Here is a 22,372-nt window from a genome sequence, read left to right on the forward strand (position 1 = left end):
GCCTCCAGCGAGGTGAAGAGGTCTTTGCTGCTTTCGCTGTGATGGAAGATGAGGACGATTCCAAGGTAGAAGTAGAATTTCCCAAAGAATTCCAAGAAGTGTTGGAGAAGTTTAAAGACACGATACCCAACAAACTCCCAAGAAAATTGCCGCCAAAACGGGATGTTGACCACAAAATCGAGTTGGGAATAGATGCTTTACCACCCTCTTACACGCCTTATAGAATGGCACCTCCCGAGTTAAAGGAGTTGTATAAGCAATTGAAAGGGTTGCTCGATGCGGGAATGATCCAGCCATCCAATTGCCCTACGGTGCCCTAGTGCTTTTTCAAAAGAAGCATGATGGGTCATTAAGGATGTGTGTGGACTATCGTGCATTGAACAAGCTGATAGTCCGAAATAAATACCCAATCACGATCATTGGTGATCTATTCGATCAACTTGGAGGAGCCAAGTGGTTCTCGAAGATAGACTTGCGGTCTAGATATTGGCAAGTGAGGATTGCAAACGGGGATGAGACGAAGACCACTACGGTTACGAGGTATGGGTCTTATGAATTCTTTGTCATGTCTTTTGGTCTTACGAATGCACCAGTCATATTCTGCACCCTTATGAACAAGGTCTTCCACCCTTACTTAAATAAATTTGTGGTAGTTTACCTTGACGATATTGTCGTATACTCGTCCACGTTGAATGAGCATGTGGAACATTTGAGATTGGTTCTCCAAGCCTTGCGAGAGAATGAGTAATACGCCAAATGGGAGAAGTGCTCGTTTGCCGAAGATCAAGTGATGTTTCTGGGCCATTGAGTGAAATCAGGGTGTATTATGATGGATGATGTCAAGGTCAAAGCCATTCGAGAATGGGAAGCGCCTAAAACAGTGCCTCAACTTTGTTCATTCTTTGGTTTGGTGAATTACTACCACAAGTTCATCACATTGTACTCAAAAATAGCTACTCCCTTGACCGACCTCTTAAAGAAAGATCTATCATGGAGGTGGGATGAAAAGTGTGTGGAAGCCTTCGAGGGACTCAAGGACAAAGTCACCGAACAACCGGTGTTAGCACTGTCGGACCATACCAAGGAGTACGAGGTGTAGACCGATGCATCTGACTTTTCCATCGGAGGTGTGTTGATGCAAGATAGACACCCTATTGCATACGAAAGCCGAAAGTTAAACGACACAGAACGGCGATACACAGTCCATGAGAAAGAGATGACGTCGGTCATGCATTGCCTACGTACATGGAGGCACTACTTTCTGGGGAGCAGGTTCATGGTCCGAACAGAAAACGTAACCACTAGCTACTTCCAAATACAAAAGAAACTAACTCCAAAGCAGGCTAGGTGGCAAGAATTTCTAGCTGAGTTCGACTACACATTGGAATACAAACCGGGAGTTACCAATCGTGTAGTCGATGCATTAATCCGCAAGGCAGAGCTGACTGTCATTAGTCAATCAGAGACCGACCTAAGGGAACACATTCAGGAGGGCCTAGAGAAGGATCCCAATGCACTAAGCCTAATGGAGTTTGCTCAAAATGGCAAGACTCGAAGGTTTTGGGTCGACGACGGGTTGCTTATGACAAAATGAAATCGAGTGTTCGTACCCAAGTGGGGAAGTTTACGACGAGATGTCTTGAAGGAAAGTCATGATTCAAAATGGGCAGGCCACCTAGGAATGCATCGCACCATGGCGCTGATGGAGGATTCATATTATTGGCCCAGGATGCGTGATGATGTGGAAGTTTATGTGCGGACATGTCTTATTTTCCAACAAGACATGATCGAGCAACAACAACTAGACGGTTTGTTCCAACCATTACCGTGCCGGGACATCCATTCGAAAGCATCTCAATGGATTACATCATAGCCCTACCAAAGTCTGAGGGGTACGGGTCAATCATAGTGATGGTTGATCGTTTCTCAAAGTATAACACTTTTATATCAACACCACCCGATGTTACAGCCGTCGATACAGCCAAGTTGTTTTTAAAGAACATTATGAAGCATTGGGGAGTCCCAAAGACGATTGTGAGCGATAGGGATCCTCGCTTCACCGGGAAGTTTTGGTCAGAATTGTTCAAATTGATGGGGACCAATTTAACATTCTCAACCAGCTTTCATCCATAAACTGATAGGAAAACAGAAAGGGTCAATGCCTTGTTAGAGTTATTTCTGAGACACTATGTGAGCGCTATCCAAAGAGACTAGAGTAGGCTTTTGGAAACGGTGCAGTTTTCATATAACTTACAAAAGAGCGAATCGACTGGACGAAGTCCATTCGAATTAGAAACAGGGAGACAACCAACGACTCTACAAAGTTTGGCTACCAGTTACGCATGACAAAGTCCGTCCGCCTACACTTTTGCCAAATCTTTAGAAGATGAGGCAGATCTTGCTCGAGCATCCTTAGACAAAGCCACCAAGAAGATGAAGAAATGGGCAGATTTAAAGAGGCGTGCAGTCGAGTTCAAGGAAGGGGACAAGTATTGGTGAAATTACTCCCACAACAATTTAAATCTCTACGATCTGTGCACAAGGGGCTTGTAGATAAATACGAGGGACCGTTTAAAATTGAGCGGCGTGTGGGGAAGGTCGCATATTAGTTCGAGTTGCCACCCAAAATAAAGATTCATCCAGTATTCTACGTAAGTAAACTTAAACTGTTTCACGATGATTTGGAGGATGCAGAAAGGGGACAACCTAGATGGGCATCAATCGCCGTCACGACCTCCTTCGACAAAGGCATTAAAGAAATCATATGTCATAGGGAGATTAGAAGAAGAAGCGTTTCTCCTTTTATCGAATACTTCGTACGATGGGAAGGTTTATCCGATGCCGAGAATAGTTGGGAAAGCGAGGATAACTTTGGCAATTCAGATAGAAGATTGAAGAGTATCGATCCAAGGTCGAGCCGAGGTAGGCCACGACTTAGGTGGGGGAGTATGTCACGACCCATTAATGTCATGACCCGATCCGGGGAATGTCGAGGCTCATTAAAGTCTTTGCCTCATAGTGCGCTAATGTTCTTAGCCCAAAGGGAGGCCCAATCGTCTAAGGAGGCCCAATGAATCTTCTAATTAAGGAAGGAATTAGAAGATATTCTAATCAAGGAAGAGATTACATGATATATTCTAATTTAAGTAGTGATATTCTAATTAATGAAGAAATATCCTAAATTAGTGTAATTAAATTATAATTGGGAGACAATTCCTAATTTAATATGTTGTAAGCCCTACAAATACCTTAGAGATATTACATTGTAATTATCAAGTATTTATTTTAATACAAATCTTATTCTCAAGTTTTATTTCTCTCTCTAAGTGTTCTTACATTTCAGTTCTTATTTCTAAAAGGTTTATTAAGTTAGAATCTCTTCGATCTAGCTTAGTGCCACACGGATCTAAGTTTAGCTCGTGTAATTGGGCTCCAATTTTTGGTTGGAGCTGAGCCAATGGCTTAGGCTAGTTGTTTAGTTTAACTTTTTTGACTTAAATGAAATTGTTTATGTCTTGTTTGCCTTTGTTTTTTTCTAAAAAATAGTATATAATTATTATTAATTTATTTTTATTTATTTAAATTGGGTAGTATAAATTTAGGTGTCTATAGAATGTTCATTTTGGATAGAGTTTGAAAAATATTTTGTTTCAAAAAAATGTAATTCCAAGTTTGACTAATAAACACTTCATTACAATACTCAATATATTTGGACTTATTATATTTTTTAAAAATGGTTGAAAGGATAGAGATATAGATCAAACCTAACAAGTCTCACGAGAGACTTGTGTATCATGATATTTTTAAAGATCTTCATCTTTTATGCTAGGATAGGTGTAACATTTCACTCTATCGGGTTTTTAGTGAGTCAAAATATTTTTTAATTGATGATTGTTATGTCAATCAAATATTGATAGTTTTGATAAGTCAAGATATTTTATATTTGACGATTGTTATGTCAAGATTTTGATGATTTTGTTGTATCAAGATATTTCATAATTGAAGATTATTATGTCAATCAAATTTTGATGATTTTGGTGTGTCAAGATATTTATAATTGACAATTGTTATGTCATTCAAATCTTGATGGTTTTGGATTTGTCAAGATTGAGAAGGAGAAACAAAAGTAACTTTGACCAACTAACAAAACATAGTGTGTGACTGTAACATCCTCAAAGTTCTAATTTTTTTAATTTAATTTATATTTAATTCCTAAAGGTGTAAAGTATATGTTTGCACCTAGTGTAAATATTTTATATTATGATAAAAAGAAACCTAATCAATCTAGGGTCACGAGAGGATCAAACACCCTCCAATTCTTCAATTTTAGTTTGTTTTGGAGTAATTGTTAAAAAAAAATTGGATATTTCTTTTTTATGTTTTTTCTACCGAAAAAATCATCTCAACAATTGGTGTGAGTTTTTCAAAATCATCATTCGCTGTTTCACGGTTAAATGTCAGTTCATAAAAATAAATGTCTAAGCGACCTTTAGTGTATGAGACTAACGTGATAACCAACTACACCACCCAGACTAATATGTTTGTTTAGAATAATGAAATATATTTAAGTAAATACTATCAAAGTCTTAACTATTCTTTTAAAATGTTAATTAAATATGATATAAATAATATTCGTTTAAAAATGACAAAAAAAAAGTAATACAAAATATAAGTGTTCCTTGTTAACAAACACACCCAAAATACAACCAAGATTAACCATTTGGGAGCAATAATGAAAACATAAAAAAAGGTTCACCAACGAACAAAATTACATAAAATTTAGCGTTAATGAGCTCAGAAATATTCAAAGATCAATGTATTTACCGACCACGTCCACCGATTTTCCAAAAAAGATCTCTCATATCATCATAATGTGATAACATTGTGGAGTAAACGCAGCGGTCGACCGCGATTATTAAAAGTCTTAATATTCGTTTCGAATCAAACTTAACTATCATTAATATTAATTTATTATTGTCACTATTATTATTTTACTTTGTTTTTAAATAAATAAGTTAAATAATAAAATATATAAACATATATTTACAAATTACTAATATAAATAAATTATTAATGAAGATTGAAGAGATAACAAAATAAATTATTAATAAAGAGAAGAGAAATTAATGAATAGGACCGATATAAATAAATGTTTATCAACTTTTGAAATTCTTTTATATATATATATATATATATATATATATATATATATATATTTGCTTTAATAATTTATTTATTTTATTTGTTTTAAAATTGAGTTAAAATAAGGAAAATAAGAATTTGTCAAGACTCAAATCATACATATGAATATTCAAAAATAAATATAACTCTAACAATTAACTATTAATATTTAAGGAGATAATATATAACATTAATTTATTTATAATACATTTTATAAAAAACTAAAATATGAAAAAGAAAATTAAAGAGAGAATGGAAAAATAATTAATTTAAAAAATTAAATTGTTTATATTTATTTTTTTATTCTCTTAAATATATATTTATCAAATATAATATATATTTTGTTATTTTTTATTTGATTTATTATTGTCCCTATTAATATTTAAAATAAATTATTAATATAGATTGAAGAGAAAAAATAAATTATTAATGAAGAGATGAGAGAAAAACTATTAATGAATATAAGAGATAAATAAACATTTGAAATTATGCTTAGTCATTACACCTGCAAAACTTTCGCTCCTTCTATCATTACTCTAAAAATACCTAGGAAAATTTATGTACGATACACACGACGGATAAGGATAAAAATAAAATAAATTAAAAAAATTATAATAATATTTATTCAATGTTTAAAATTATTAAAATAAAAATTATAACGCTCTCATTCCACATTTTTATTCACTTCGATAAAACAACTTATTTTTTCACATGTTTCATCACATATTTTTTCCGAATAATCTCTCATTTCGTGACTTTACACTTTTACTTTGTCAATCAAATATTTGATTCATATTTTTTAATAATTAGAATCGTAACCTCACACTTTGGTCAATTAAATATTTGATTCATATTTCTTTAACCACTTTCAAATGATACCGGTCTATTATCCCTCGACAAACCACATCTCAATCACATTTGGTTAAATGTTGTACTTGTTTTATTAGGTTGCAAGTTTGAAACCTACAAATAACATTTTGAAATATATTTTCAACCGTTTTAAGTTTATGGGCGGGTCAACCCACAATCTGACCCCAAGTATACATTTACTCTCACATAAATATCCAAATTAACCACAGCTCGACCCGACAATCCGGACACTTTAAAAATTAAGCATCATTATATATATATAGATTAGTTAGTTAAAAATTTGAACTTTTATTGTTAAAATGTTTCGCGTTCATCAAATTTGGTGTTAAATCTTAAATATAGAGTGTTGTTAGCCTAGTTGGTTAAAGGATTATACTTGTTTTGTTATGTTGCAAGTTCGAAACCTACAAATAATATTTTTAAATTTATTTTTAACCGCTTTAAGTTTATGAGTGGGTCAACCCACAATCCGACCCAAATATCAATTTACTCTCACATAAATATCCAAATTAACCACAGCTTTCGACCCGGCAATCCAGACACTTTAAAAATTAAGCATCATTAAATATATATATATAGAGAGAGAGATTAGTTAGTTAAAAATTTGAACTTTTATTGTTAAAATGTCTCGCGTTCATCAAATTTGGTGTTGAATTTTAAATAAAAAGTGTTGTTAGCCTAGTTGGTTAAAGGGTTGTACTTGTTTTGTTAGGTTGCAAGTTCGAAACCTACAAATAACATTTTTAAATTTATTTTTAACCGTTTTAAATTTATGGGCGGGTTAACCCACAATCCGACCCAAGTATCCATTTACTCTCACATAAATATCTAAATTAACCACAGCTCTCGACCCGACAATCCGGACACTTTAAAAATTAAGCATCATTATATATATATATAGATTATTAGTTAAAAATTTAAACTTTTATTGTTAAAATGTCTCGCGTTCATCAAATTTTGTGTTGAATCTTAAATATAAAGTGTTGTTATCTTAATTGATTAAAGGGTTGTACTTATTTTGTTATGTTGCAATTTCGAAACCTACCAATAACATTTTTAAATTTATTTTTAACCTTTTAAGTTTATGGGCGGGTCAACCCACAATCCGACTCAAGTATCCATTTACTCTCACATAAATATTCAAATTAACCACAGCTCTCGACCCCGCAATCCGGACACTTTAAAAATTAAGCATCATTATATATATATATTAGTTAGTTAAAATTTTGAACTTTTATAGTTAAAATGTCTCGCGTTCATCAAATTTGGTGTTGAATTTTAAATATAAAGTGTTGTTAGCCTAGTTGGTTAAAGGGTTGTATTTGTTTTGTTAGGTTGCAAGTTCGAAACCTACGAATAACATTTTTTAATTTATTTTTAACCGTTTTAAGTTTATGGGCGGGTCAACCGACAATCAGACCCAAGTATCTATTTACTCTCACATAAATATCCAAATTAACCACAGCTCTCGACCCGGCAATCCGGACACTTTAAAAATTAAGCATCATTATATATATATATAGATTAGTTAGTTAAAAATTTGAACTTTTATTGTTAAAATGTCTCGCGTTCATCAAATTTGGTGTTGAATCTTAAATATAAAGTGTTGTTAGCCTAGTTGGTTAAAGGGTTGTATTTGTTTTGTTAGGTTGCAAGTTCGAAACTTACAAATAACATTTTTAAATTTATTTTTAACCGTTTTAAGTTTATGGGCGGGTCAACCCACAATCTGACCCAAGTATCCATTTACTCTCACATAAATATTCAAATTAACCACAGCTATCGACCCGGCAATCCGAACACTTTAAAAATTAAGCATCATTATATATATATATATAGATTCTGCTAAATTTAAGGCGGCTTTTTAACACTTATATACTTAATAAACTAGTCCAAATATGAAAATAGAATAATTGTGTGAGAGTAAATGGTGCTGAAATTCCCAAGGTTCTTTATGAACCAATCATAAATGCTCAAGTGTGCTAGATTTGATTTATAAGCCGTACTTTATTTTCTAAAACTTCTATATTCTCTAAAACTATTATACGGTGGTTAAATATGCATGCATGTATCTTTTGACATTCGCATTATTAGCACGACACTTTAACCAACTGAGCTAATAGACATTTATATTTGTATAAGAGTAAACGGTGCTGAAAATCCTAATGTTCTTTTCGAATTGAACAATCATAAATACTCAAGTATACTAGATTTGATATATAAGCAGTAATTTATTCGCTAAAACTACTATAGTAGTTTATTATGCAACGAGACTTATTAACACTTATATACCGAATTAGACTAGTCCAAAAAAAAATTTGTGAGTAAACAGTGTTGAAAGTTCTAAGTTTCCTTTTGAATCGAACAATGATTAATGCTCAAATATACTAGATTTGATATATAAACAGTATTTTATTTGCTAAAACTACTTCAATAGCTTATTATGCAACGCAACTTGTTAACACTAATATACCTAATCAAACTAGTTCAAAAATGAAAAATATAACTTTTGTGACAGTAAATAGTGGTTAATTTGTGGGTTCAAAAATAAAAAATATTACTTTTGTGAGAGTAAATAATGGTTAATTTGTGGGTTTATTGCACATAACAAAACTCAATATTAAAGATTATCTATGCATTTCTTTATCTTGTTATGCATTATGAGCAAGACGCTCTATACTAGATTTGATATATAAACGGTATTTTATTCGTTAAAACAACTATAATAATTTATTATGCAACACAACTTATTAACACTTATATATCTAATCATACTAGTCCAAAAATGAAAAAATAATATTTTTGTGAGAGTAAACAAGTGGTTAATTTGTGGGTTTATTGCACATGGTGAAACACAATATTTTGTGATGCATTAGTGAGCACGAAGCTCTAACCAAAATAAATAATGGCCTATGCAGGTCTCGAACCTGCGACCTTCGCGTTATTAGCACGACGCTCTAACCAACTGAGCTAATAGGCCTTTATATTTGTGTGAGAGTAAATAAAGGTAGTTAATTTGTTGGTTTATTACTCGCCACAATATTAATAATGGCCTATGAAGGTCTCATATGCGACCTTCGCGTTATTAACACCACGCTCTAACCAACTGAGCTAATAGGTCTTTATATTAATAAAGCCTATACAGGTCTTGAACCTACGACATACACATTGTTAGAACTTAACTTTCATAAATACTCAAGTATTCTAGATTTGATTTATAAGTAGTACATTATTTAAAAAAACTATTATAGTAGTTTATTATGCAACGCGAATTATTAACACTTATATACCAAATTGAACTAGTCCAAAAATGAAAATAAAAAAATATGTGAGAGTAATCAATGACGGTTAATTTATGAGTTATTACCCATCATGAAACCCTAAATTAATAATGGACAATGCAGGTTTTGAACTTGCGACCTTCGCGCTATTAACATGAAGCTCAAGCTCAAGCTCAAGTATGATAGATTTAATTTATAAGCGGTACTCTATATACATAAACTACTATAGTAGTTTATTATGCAACACAACTTATTAACACTATATATCGAACGAAACTAGTTCAAAAATGAAAAAAAAAATTGTTTGAGAATAATCAACAATAGTTAATTTGTGAGTTTATTACCCATCAAGAAACCCAATATTAATAATGGTCAATGAAAGTTTCGAACTTGCAACCTTCATGTTATTAGCATGAAGCTCAAGTATGCTTGATTTGATTTATAAACGATACTTTATACGCTAAAACTACTATAGTATTTCTTAATTTGACGATTGTTATGTTAATCAAATTTTGATAGTTTTATGTTTGTAAAAATATTTGTTAATTGACGATTGATGTTTCAATCAAATCTTGATTGTTTTTAGAGGTCAAGATTCTTTTGTTAATGTTTATTCCATTAATTTCATTTTCTTTGACTGTTTCTGAAGTCAAGATTTCTGTAATGAAAATTTTGTATTATTAAATATAATAGACGAAATATTGCACCAATTTTTTATTATTAACATATTTGTTTTGTGATTTTAGGGTTAATCCATCTTTTATTAATTTTTTGTCCCTCGTTTTTATCGTGTTTTATTTTAAAAAGCGATACATTTTTCTAACAAAATGCCCTTCTACAAGGTTTTAGTATCACTTCATATATATATAATTTTGCATTCTTGTTTTGTGAGTTGGAACAAAATATTTACACTCTAACAAGTTTTAATTTAATTGTCGAGATTTTTTTTAGGATTCAAAATATTTTTATACTTTAGTCTTGAACACCTTTTTTGTTGGATCGTCTCAAAAGTGGATTTTTCTTCCTTTTTTTCTGACTTAAAAATAATCATTTTTAATTCAATCTCGTGTATAAACAATTATTTTTAAATTTTTAATTTCTCAAAGGAGTTTGATTAAAGTATTAATACTTTGATGACTATGATATTTTTTTTATTATAGACCTTACTTTGAGCCACATTTCTTTGAAAATTTTACTTCATCTCTATTTTTTTAGAAGATGTTTTTACAACTTTTGATTTTGAGTAGAGTTTTATTGATTTATTGTATATTTGATATAATCGGTATACTTGAGTTCTTTTTTTATTTGAGATGAACATAAAACGTTGATTTTAATATTTTACCATCTTTGAGTCGTTTTGGCAACCAGAGTGTATCGGGTAGAATCAGTATAATTATGTTTTTGCCTTAGTTATCAATATTAGGGTCCAAATGATCAATAAATGGTGATTTCAATATTTCAACCAACAAAAAAACTATTTTCTAGTACTTTGGGTTTATCTAATAGAATTGGTACACCCATGCTCTTACCGTAGCAATAAAACTAGAGTCTGTGTGAGTAACATGTGGTTATTTCAATATCTCAACCAACCAAATTATTTTGCTCTTCTGTATTTCTTTCATTTTTTTTCTTCAAAGCCTTGAGTTTTAAAACATCTTTGTTTTTGAAAATATGAAATAACCTTTCTCAATTTGTGACATTTAATTCGGCCTAATTTATTTTTTTCAAAATTTTCTTCAGAAATTAACTCTTTTTCAAAATTCGTTAAACACGAGAAGGAATTCAAATTAACGTTTCTTAATCGAATTTTAGTGAAAAGATTGAGTTTCTCTTGATTGATCACTTTAAAATAATGATATTGACTATACTCTACATGTTTCCTAAAATCTTTATTTTAATATTATTATTATTTGTTAAATGTAAAAGAGGTCAAGCCTTCTTCTTTATTACAAAATTAAAAGTTTTATCAACATTCAACTAAACCTGAGAACAAGCTTCCTACGTATTTTCTATTACAAAAGAATTAAGTCGGTACTTAGTTTCGTTAGGTACAACTTAAAAAACAACGATATTTACAAATAAATCGATAACGACTTTAATTTACATCTTTTAAACAATGCGGAATATTTGATTCTCCTTTTTTAACACGGGTGCATTTCGTCGGGTTGTCGTGGCCCTTACTCGTGTTTTTTTAAAATGGGTTATGTTTCACCTTAAAAAGATAAGATCCAAAACTTGATCAACAAACATATATTATTTTATTTTCTAGAATAATAGACCTAAAGTCTCCTATTAAATAGACTAGTTATCAGTTAGGGCAAATTATATTATTTTTTAGACATATAATCATGATTTATATTTATTTTATTATTTTATAGGCCTTTTATAGATATAATTATTAATTTTCCTATTACCATTCTATAAATATTATACATGTAGAATATACGTATGTTATTTTATATAATATATTATATTTTTTTATTTTCTATTCTTTTACTTTCATTTATTTTATTTTCTTTTTTTATACCAAAACATTTACATATACATATATTTATTTTGAAAAACCCAAATACGAATGAATAAGCACAAAAGGCCTTTTCGAATATAGGCTCTAGAGGCGGGTCATAGACCAGGCCGATTTTGTTGACGGGTCAACCTAGGTCAATTACTTATTACAACAGTAGTCGTCGGAAGGCAGGGACAAGCAGGGGCGCTAGCCATTCGGTCGTTCGAACAATGTTTCTGGATCTGTAGTTGCTGGCGAATAATCTCGGTCGCGAATGAAATCGGATGATTGACATCAACTGAACAAGAAACTAGCTTCCCTTTCTTTTTTGAAACCAACAACCAACATAATTAACAAATATAAATCTTCCATTTGTACTTAACTGGAATTTCTAAGTAGGGACTAGGGACTAGGGACTAGGGACTAGGGACTAGGGACTAGGGACTAGGGACTAGGGACTAGGGACTAGGGACTAGGGACTAGGGACTAGGGACTAGGGACTAGGGACTAGGGACTAGGGACTAAGGACTAAGGACTAGGGGCTAGGGGCTAGGGGCTAGGGACTAGGGGCTAGGGGCTAGGGACTAGGGACTAGGGACTAGGGACAAGGGACTAGGGAATAGGGAATAGGGAATATGGAATAGTATTCTACCCGACACCTGTCGGGGAGTGAAGTACACATTCCCGTACCCAATTATCATTTTACTACCCTACCTCGAAGATGATCCCAAGGATACCCCATTACCCGATTAAAGTTTTATAAAATTATATAAGTTGAAGAATAAGAAACCTAACTTTATTAAATAATAAATAATTTTAAAATTAGTAAATTGAATTATTGAAAAAAAAATTAAAAAATTGATTACCTTGTATATTGTAGGGTAAAAAAAAGGGTTAAAGAATGAAGATGAAGAAAATGAGAGAAAAATAATATTTTGTTATTAAAAAAAAAGGTCTAAGATTGGAATTAAAAAGTAATAAACAGATAAATATATTTTTTTGAAATATTAAAATATAAAGTTAGAGTGAAGTGTGGGTAAAAACAAAATAAATGATATATTTAAGATAATGTTTGTCATGATGAGTATTTGAAAGGTTAAATTAATTCTTAATAATAATATAAACGGGTATCGGGTTTGAGTTTTGCATACTTTCCATTCCTGAACCTGATAAGGTATTTTTTTTTCTCCCTATTCCATACCCCGACCCCATACCCGATTTAAAAGGGAAATTTGACGAAATGACCCTGGGCCTTAAATGCAAAAAGTGTCAGCGCATAAATTTTAATGCGCTGGTGACCCCTTTTATTGTTTTTGGACAATTATACCCTTTCGCGAGACGCAACTCCAAGTTCGTCTCGCAACCGGAACCTTATAAAATCTTATTTTTTTATTTGTTGCTTAATTTTCTCTCTCTTCTCCGTCTTCTCCGCTCTAAACCCTAATGACGGAGAAGACATTCTCTACTTTTCATCAACGAAAAACACATTGAAGAACACCATTCCACTATATTCAATGGCGAAGAGCGGCGAAGAACTTCCAATGGCGAACTGCGAAGCTCCAGCGGTGAAAGATAAAATTTCCACAATTTTCGTTTATAGAACCATGTTTTGTGTTTATTTCGTTTATAGATGAATGTTTGTGTTTATTTCGTTTATAGAACGACATTGATTCGTCGATTCGCCTTGATTCGTTGAATGCAGGTCTTGATGGTCGTCACGCGGTTGCGTCATGCCCGTTGAGAACTTTGAAGGAACCCAAATGCGAAACTAGAATTCTTGTCACTTTGATTACACTAATTCAAACTGAAGCTATTGAAATCGCCGCTGAAGAATTGCTTGCCCAGATCCATCTCTTTCTTTCAAGGTACAATCCGATTGTTTTTCATTGGATTTCTTCGTGTCTAGGGGGAGGTTACTTTCGTCCAGGCATTTGCAGGCTTGAATCGTCGGTGATCTCGACAAGATGTTGCAAATATTTTCCAAAAAACCCTCTGCCAAAGGTTCGTTCTTTCCTCTTCTTTAATTGATTAATCGAGATGATCTCTGGTTATTAGAGAAATTTGAATTCATTTGACTTTATGTTTGTTTGATGGCAGAGGCTCTTAGAGAGAGTAAGAGTCAAATGGCAAATGCCACCAGAGGTAATTGCCCTGTAATCACTGAATGCAATTTTTTTATTTTCCTATAAATGATCAAAGATGGTGAATAAGTTTGCTTTTATTTCAGGCATTGAGAAGGAGATTACAGCCTTACAAATGGAAGTAAGTTGAGAGATTTTTTAAAAAATGAATCTCTGGTTAGCTTAACTGATTGTTGACTCAACTCTATCTACCTTCTTCTTACCATTTGGACAGGAAAGATATCTAGTTGCAGAGATAAAGAGAACTGCAAAAACATCAAATGAGGTACTTCTCTCTTGTTTGTGAAAGAGTTGCTTTCTTCATTGACTTAATCTCTTGCGGTTGCGTCACACCATTTATACTCACAGAGAGGTTTCCAACAAGGAGATTAAGACGGAGGACAAGATTGAGGCTGTAATGAAGGAAGAAAGAGTGGAGATTAAGTATTGTTGGAAAGAACATTGTTTCATGTGGATGATTTGCCCTTTAAGCTAGAAGAAATGCCAACCAACTATGGAGGATTCAAGGAGAAAGTGAAAGGATTGAAGAATAGGGAGACGATTGTTGCTCTGGATCAGTTAAAGGGTTTTCCTTTTCGTGGAGATGTTGAGCCTGGAGAAGTTCCATCATTGGTTGATCTTAGTCTTAACCCAATTTCAACCATGAGCCAGCAGGTATGAACGAGAAATGAGTAGAATTATTAACACTTTTTATTTTTATGTGTATTTTTTAACTCTTACCTTTTGATTATTGTGTATAGTAGAATGGAAAAAGAGCTGCCAATGGTTCTCAAAATGGAGGAGAGACAGAGGCATTGCAGAAGCTAACTAAGTTTGTTGCTGAATGCTGAGCACAACCACCAAAGGGATCGAAAAATGATAGTATATATGGTGCAAACTTTTCCTGCAAAATTTCCCCTTGGCTCACAATGGGATGCCTCTCGCCCCATTCTATGTTCGATGAGCTAAAGAAGAACATGTCAAGGTAAACATTCAAAGTATCTTCTTCTTCTTCTTACAAATCTAAAATACTTCTTTTAAACTCTGTTGACAGGACAATCTCGGCTGCTTCAAGTGAAAATGATGACAGCGCTTCTGTTGGAACAAACTGGCTCATGTATGAGTTGATGTGGAGGGACTTCTTTAGGTAAGTAAGAAGTAACTTAACATTGTCATTATTAGAAAAATTTATCTCTATGCTAAATGAAGCAACAAATTATGCTCTAATTTGGATCATTATCTAAAAAATGGTTTCTATAGAAAATGAAGCATCAAAACTTGCAATATAAGGTTAAGAAAATATCTTATACCAAATGGAAAAGGAATCACTTTAAGTCTTGATTGTGACAAAATACTTAAATATTAAATAGGATCAACAAAACATGTTGGAGGAGGATCAGCTAATGTTGTTGATGTGTTTGTTTGAACAGATTCATAAAAAAGAAGTATATTTGTGCAAAAACAAATGAGTGGTGCACCAGTTGTGACTGCATACACTGCAACAGCTTGAAGACTCGGAAAATAGCAAATTTCCCTCCATGGAAGAAGAGCAAGCTTGGTTGTTTTGTAGTTGGTGCAAAAACAATTAAAAGGAACATTTTATTCATTGTGAACATTTTGGTGCTCAAGAAGAGCCTTGTTGGTTTGTTAATGAATAAGCAGCCCTTAGAGCTTTTGTTATTAAAAGAATTTGTTACCATCCTTTTTTTTGTAAACCAATCACATAGTTAAATATTTCCTTTCATATCCTCTTCAAACTCTTAATTTGAGAGACTTTAATTGGGAATCAAACTTATTAAGCAATTCACATAATAACTTATCTTAAAATATCCCTGTTACAATGGAATGTTTTATTATCAATAAAAGATGGTTTTACATAACAAATTCCTAAACTTTAATAACAGATATGCATCCAACAGAAGTCAAGAAGAAAATGAGCAATGAGAAGTTGAGCGCTCCATCTTCAAGAATTTCAGAGCAATCCTGAAACGTATCATTCTCTTGCTTGCAAGAAACATCCTCTGCTGGAACCCAGTCTCCTGGCCTCTCAGATCTTTCCCTGAACAATGGAAATTAGAGAAGTTCAACCCTCAATGATATTCATCAAAAATATAATTAAACATACAAAAACCAAAAGTAGAGGTATGACCATACATATGTAGAGATATATAAGGCAAACGCTTATCTTGAGCATAAGCGTGCAACAATAGTAAACCATATTGTACTACCGTCAAGAGTGCCTCCCATATATTGTAACCGCATTTGCGAGACACACCCGCGAGACGCACCCGCATTCGCGAGACACACCCGCGAGACGCACCCGCATTTGCGAGACGCATTCGCGAGATGCACCCGAATTCGCGAGACGCATTCGCGAGATGCACCCGTTTTCGCGAGACGCACCCGGAATCCTCCGCAAGGGTGGCATTTACTCCATCAATCCCTAAACCCTAAACCTAACAAATAATGCGTTCAGAAAAAGAAATAAACAACAAGTGAAGGACAAATGAAGCATACAAGTAGCAGAGGACATCATGGTTGCCTGCCTTCGCTGGGATTCCGACACGTATAAAAGAGAGGCATTTGAATTTAATAAAAAAATAAATAAAAAAGAAGGATCTAGAATCACAAAGATGGTTAAATATCCATATTTTCTTTCATAGTTAGATCATTCTTACTTTCTTTCTTGTAAACTCCTCCTCCTTGTTCTTCAAATTTTATTACTCAGATCTTCTCTCTCTTGTTTCTCCATTTGTTCCGGTCATCTTAGATCTTGATAGATCGATCGAAGATTTACAGATTTTGATCTTATTTATATTGTATTGTAAGACACCGTTTCTCTATGTTTTGTTACATAAATTTTGTTTGAGTTTGTGTTTTAAAGTGTCAAATTCTTGTTAGGTTTTCCTAATGTTTTCCAATTTTTGGGGTGCTAAAGACTGGGATTACTCAAATAATTTAAATATGAAATGAAAAATATATTCATTTCATATTAATCTTTTGATTGACCCCAGTATTGCTACAGTAAACATTTACTTGTTTTTGCTCAAAAGTTGGAAATTCATTGGGGAATGCCAAAAAGAATATGATACGTTTATATATTTTAAATTTTCTTTTATATACCTGTATGTGAATTTCATATAACCCTAATAAAACACCTCAACAAAATAGACTCTAAATGAAATGTACTTGTATGAACTTGGAGCTCAATTTCATTTGCAAGAGAGTCCCGAAGAGATTTTATTTCATAAAGATTGTACACTCATTCATTTATTGCATAATTAATATGTATGTGCAAAAATTTATATTTAATTTCTTGTCATTTATTTTTAGTCTCTTAGTTTTGTTCATCAGTTTTGTGTATCTTAATATGTATGATTCATAAGGTTTTCATACCTTGATCTTGTCATTTATTTTTAGTCTCTTAGTTTTGTTCATCAGTTTTGTGTATCGATCTTAATATGTATGATTCATAAGGTTTTCATACCTTGAACTTATGGTATTTTGGATTCTCAAGAAATGTCTTAAAATCAACCCCTCACAATCATTTAGCCTTCTTTATGAAATTTTTACTCTATTCTCCTATACAACAAACTATACTTTGATCTTTTTAAAAACCTAGAGTTATCATAATGATTTTTTTTTAAGATCAAACAAATGTTATAGCATGATACTACTTAGGCATGTCAACATATGGAAGAAATGAAACAGTGTCATTTGAGTTTCCACTTAGCTTTGTTACATCTAATAGGGCCGGCCATTAGAATGGGAGTTCAATTCAAATAAACATTTTGGGGCATAATAATACTTAATTAATTTATTAAATATATTAATATTTTATAGTATAAGTACAATCGAAGTCTCTGCCACCCTGCGGATCTCAATGACGATGCAACCTCGAACCACTATGCTTTTCAAAAAAATAAATAGAATATATAACATGTTTTGTTTATCTTCTTCTTTGTTCTTCCTCCATTCTCTTCTATTTTTCCTCTATTCATTTTTTTTCTTCTGGATATGAAGCCTTTTATAGGAAGATTGACCGGCTCTCGGAGTCTTTGATTTCGGCCTAAGGTGATGAAGCTTATATCTCCTTTGTTGATGCGAAGAAGATGAGACAACGTCCGTTGATCTTCGTTGTTTTGTGGAGGAGTACTTTTAAGATCTTCGTCGTCAATAAAGGTCAACAAGAGAGTGAAAAAGCACCTCAGATTTGTTGTTTCAGATTTGATGTTCCACCTTACTTATTATTCTCACTTTTAACCATTTTTTTTTAAAAGTGGTGTAGCTTGGAACACCAAATTTGGAATACAAAAAAGGGCTAGAGTTATGTGGAAAACAAGAGACTTCTTTTTAACCACGCAAAGTCCCCAATCTTCTCTCCTTGTTACAAAGAGACCCATGCCTCTTTATTTATTTTATTTTACACTCAATTGGCTATATGAGAATTTTCTTTGCGGTGGGCCTTCCCTGCTATTGGTTTGTGCTGAGCCATTGGCTTAGGCTAGTATTTTAGTTTAACTTTTTTGACTTAAATCAAATTGTTTATGTCTTGTTTGCTTTTTTTTTTTCTTCTAAAAAATAGTGTATAATTATTATTAATTTATTTTTATTTATTTAAATTGGGTGGTATAAATTTAGGTGTCTATAGAATGTTCATTTTGGATAGAGTTTGAAAAATATTTTGTTTCAAAAAATGTTATTTCAAGTTTGACTAATAGACACTTCATTATAATACTCAATATATTATGACTTATTATATTTTAAAAATGGTTGAAAGTATTGAGATATAAATCAAACCTAACAAGTCTCACGAGAGACTATCATGATATTTTTAAAAATCTTCATCTTTTATGCTAGGATAGGTGTAACATTTCACTCTATCAGGTTTTTGGTAAGTCAAAATATTTTAGTTTATCATCAATTAGATTTTTTTTGATGAGTTTGTTGTGTCTAAGATATTTCATAATTGAAGATATTATGTCAATCAAATTTTGATGATTTTGGTGTGTCAAGATATTTATAATTGACAATTGTTATGTCAATCAAATCTTGGTGGTTTGGTGTGTTAAAATATTTCATAATTTTATGTCAATCAAATCTTGATAGTTTTGGTGTAGTTTTGGTGTGTCAAGATATTTTATACTTGACTATTGTTATGTCAATCAATCAAATTTTGATGGTTTTGGATTTGGAAAGATTGAGAAGAGAAACAGAAGTAACTTTGACCCAGTAACAAAACTTAGGGTGTGATGGTAACATCCTCCATGTTCTAATTTTTTTTAATTTAATTTGTATTGAATTTCTAAAGGTGTAAAGTATATGTTTGCACCTAGTGTAAATATTTTATATTATGATAAAAAGAAACCTAACCAATCTAGGGTCACGAGATGATCACTTTTTTTTTTATCGGTGTGCGTTCGAGCTAGGATGTAAGTTGAACGTCAATTCATAAAAATAATGTCTAAGCCCGGGTTCGAATCGGGGACCTTTAGTGTGTGAGACTAACGTGATAACCAACTACACCACCCAGACTAATGTGTTAATTTAAAATAATGAAATATATTTAAATAAATACTATAAAAGATCTTAACCATTCCTTTTAAAATGTAAATTAAATATGATATAAATAATAGTCGTTTAAAAATGACAAAAAAAAAAGTAATACAAAATATGAGTGTTCACCTTGTTAACAAACACACCCAAAATACAACGAGATTAACCATTTGTGAGTAAAAATAAAAATATAATTAAAAAAAATCATCAACGAACAAAATAGCATAAAATTTAGTGTTAATGAGTTTGAATATATTCAAAGATCAATGTATTTACCGACCACCTTCACCAATTTTTCATAAAAGATCTTCCATATCATCATAATGATAACATTGTGGAGTAAACGCATCGGTCAACCGCGATTACTGAAAGTCCCAATGTTCGTTTCGAACCAAACTTAACTATCATTAATATTCAAGTCTGCTAGATTTAATTTATAAGCGGTATTTTATTCACCAAAACTACTATAGTGGTTTATTATGTAAGGCGGCTTTTTAACACTTATATACTGAATCAAACGAGTCCAAATATGAAAAAAGAATAATTGTGTGAGAGTAAATGGTGCTGAAAGTCCCAAGGTTCCTTACGAACCTATCATAAATGCTCAAGTGTGCTAGATTTGATTTATAAGCCGTATTTAATTTGCTAAAGCTTCTATATTCTCTCAAACTATTATACGGTGGTTAATTATGCATGTCTGTATTTTTTGACATTCGCATTATTAGCACGACGCTCTAACCTGAAAGTCCTAATGTTCTTTTCGAATTTAACAATCATAAATACTCAAATATACTAAATTTGATAATATAAGCGGTAATTTAATCACTAAAACTACTATAGTAGTTTATTATGCAACGAGACTTATTAACACTTATATACTGAATCAGACTAGTCAAAAAAAAAAAATTGTGAGTAAATGGTGTTGAAAGTTCTAAGTTTCCTTTCGAATCGAACAATGATTAATGCTCAAATATACTAGATTTGATATATAAACGGTATTTTATTTGTTAAAACCACTACCCTAGCTTATTATGCAACGCAACTTATTAATACGTATATACCTAATCAAAACTAGTTAAAAAATGAAAAAATATTACTTTTGTGAGAATAAATAGTGGTTAATGTGGGCTTATTGCACGTTATAAAACTCAATATTAAAGATTATCTATGCATTTCTCTATATTGTTATGCATTATGAGCACGACGCTCTATACTAGATTTGATATATAAACGGTATTTTATTCGTTAAAACAGCTATAAAAAATTATTATGTAACATAACTTATTAACACTTATATACCTAATCATACTAGTCCAAAAATGAAAAAAAAATATATTTTGGTTAGAGTAAACAAGTGGATAATTTGTGGGTTTATTGCACACTGTGAAACTCAATATTTTGTGGAAGCTCTCGAGGGACTCAAGGACAAAGTCACCGAACAACCGGTGTTAGCACTGTCGGACCATACCAAGGAGTACGAGGTGTAGACCGATGCATCTGACTTTTCCATCGGAGGTGTGTTGATGCAAGATAGACACCCTATTGCATACGAAAGCCGAAAGTTAAACGACACAGAACGGCGATACACAGTCCATGAGAAAGAGATGACGTCGGTCATGCATTGCCTACGTACATGGAGGCACTACTTTCTGGGGAGCAGGTTCATGGTCCGAACAGAAAATGTAACCACTAGCTACTTCCAAATACAAAAGAAACTAACTCCTAAGCAGGCTAGGTGGCAAGAATTTCTAGCTGAGTTCGACTACACATTGGAATACAAACCGGGAGTTACCAATCGTGTAGCCGATGCATTAAGCCGCAAGGCAGAGCTGACTGTCATTAGTCAATCAGAGACCGACCTAAGGGAACACATTCAGGAGGGCCTAGAGAAGGATCCCAATGCACTAAGCCTAATGGAGTTTGCTCAAAATGGCAAGACTCGAAGGTTTTGGGTCGACGACGGGTTGCTCTTGACAAAATGAAATCGAGTGTTCGTACCCAAGTGGGGAAGTTTACGACGAGATGTCTTGAAGGAAAGTCATGATTCAAAATGGGCAGGCCACCTAGGAATGCATCGCACCATGGCGCTGATGGAGGATTCATATTATTGGCCCAGGATGCGTGATGATGTGGAAGTTTATGTGCGGACATGTCTTATTTTCCAACAAGACATGATCGAGCAACAACAACTAGACGGTTTGTTCCAACCATTACTGTGTCGGGACATCCATTCGAAAGCATCTCAATGGATTACATCATAGCCCTACCAAAGTCTGAGGGGTACGGGTCAATCATAGTGGTGGTTGATCGTTTCTCAAAGTATAACACTTTTATATCAACACCACCCGATGTTACAGCCGTCGATACATCCAAGTTGTTTTTAAAGAACATTATGAAGCATTGGGGAGTCCCAAACACGATTGTGAGCGATAGGGATCCTCGCTTCACCGGGAAGTTTTGGTCTGAATTGTTCAAATTGATGGGGACCAATTTAACATTCTCAACCAGCTTTCATCCATAAACTGATGGGAAAACAGAAAGGGTCAATGCCTTGTTAGAGTTATTTCTGAGACACTATGTGAGCGCTATCCAAAGAGACTAGAGCAGGCTTTTGGAAACGGCGCAGTTTTCATATAACTTACAAAAGAGCGAATCGACTAGACGAAGTCCATTCGAATTAGAAATAGGGAGACAACCAACGACTCTACAAAGTTTGGCTACCAGTTACGCAGGACAAAGTCCGTCCGCCTACACTTTTGCCAAATCTTTAGAAGATGAGGCAGATCTTGCTCGAGCATCCTTAGACAAAGCCACCAAGAAGATGAAGAAATGGGCAGATTTAAAGAGGCGTGCAGTCG

The 22,372-nt window shown here is 32.9% G+C and overlaps 2 non-coding genes across 2 annotated transcripts; both read right to left on the bottom strand.

Moving 5' to 3' along the window:
* Positions 1-8,957: 8,957 nt before the first annotated feature.
* On the bottom strand, positions 8,958-9,031 carry TRNAI-AAU. The gene has a single exon. It is a non-coding gene; the product is annotated as a tRNA-Ile (tRNA).
* Positions 9,032-19,419: 10,388 nt separating this feature from the next.
* TRNAV-CAC lies at positions 19,420-19,493 on the bottom strand. The gene has a single exon. It is a non-coding gene; the product is annotated as a tRNA-Val (tRNA).
* Between the last annotated feature and the right edge of the window lie 2,879 nt (positions 19,494-22,372).

The sequence above is a fragment of the Impatiens glandulifera genome, chromosome 5 (genome assembly GCF_907164915.1).
Source record: "Impatiens glandulifera chromosome 5, dImpGla2.1, whole genome shotgun sequence".
NCBI lineage: Eukaryota > Viridiplantae > Streptophyta > Magnoliopsida > Ericales > Balsaminaceae > Impatiens > Impatiens glandulifera.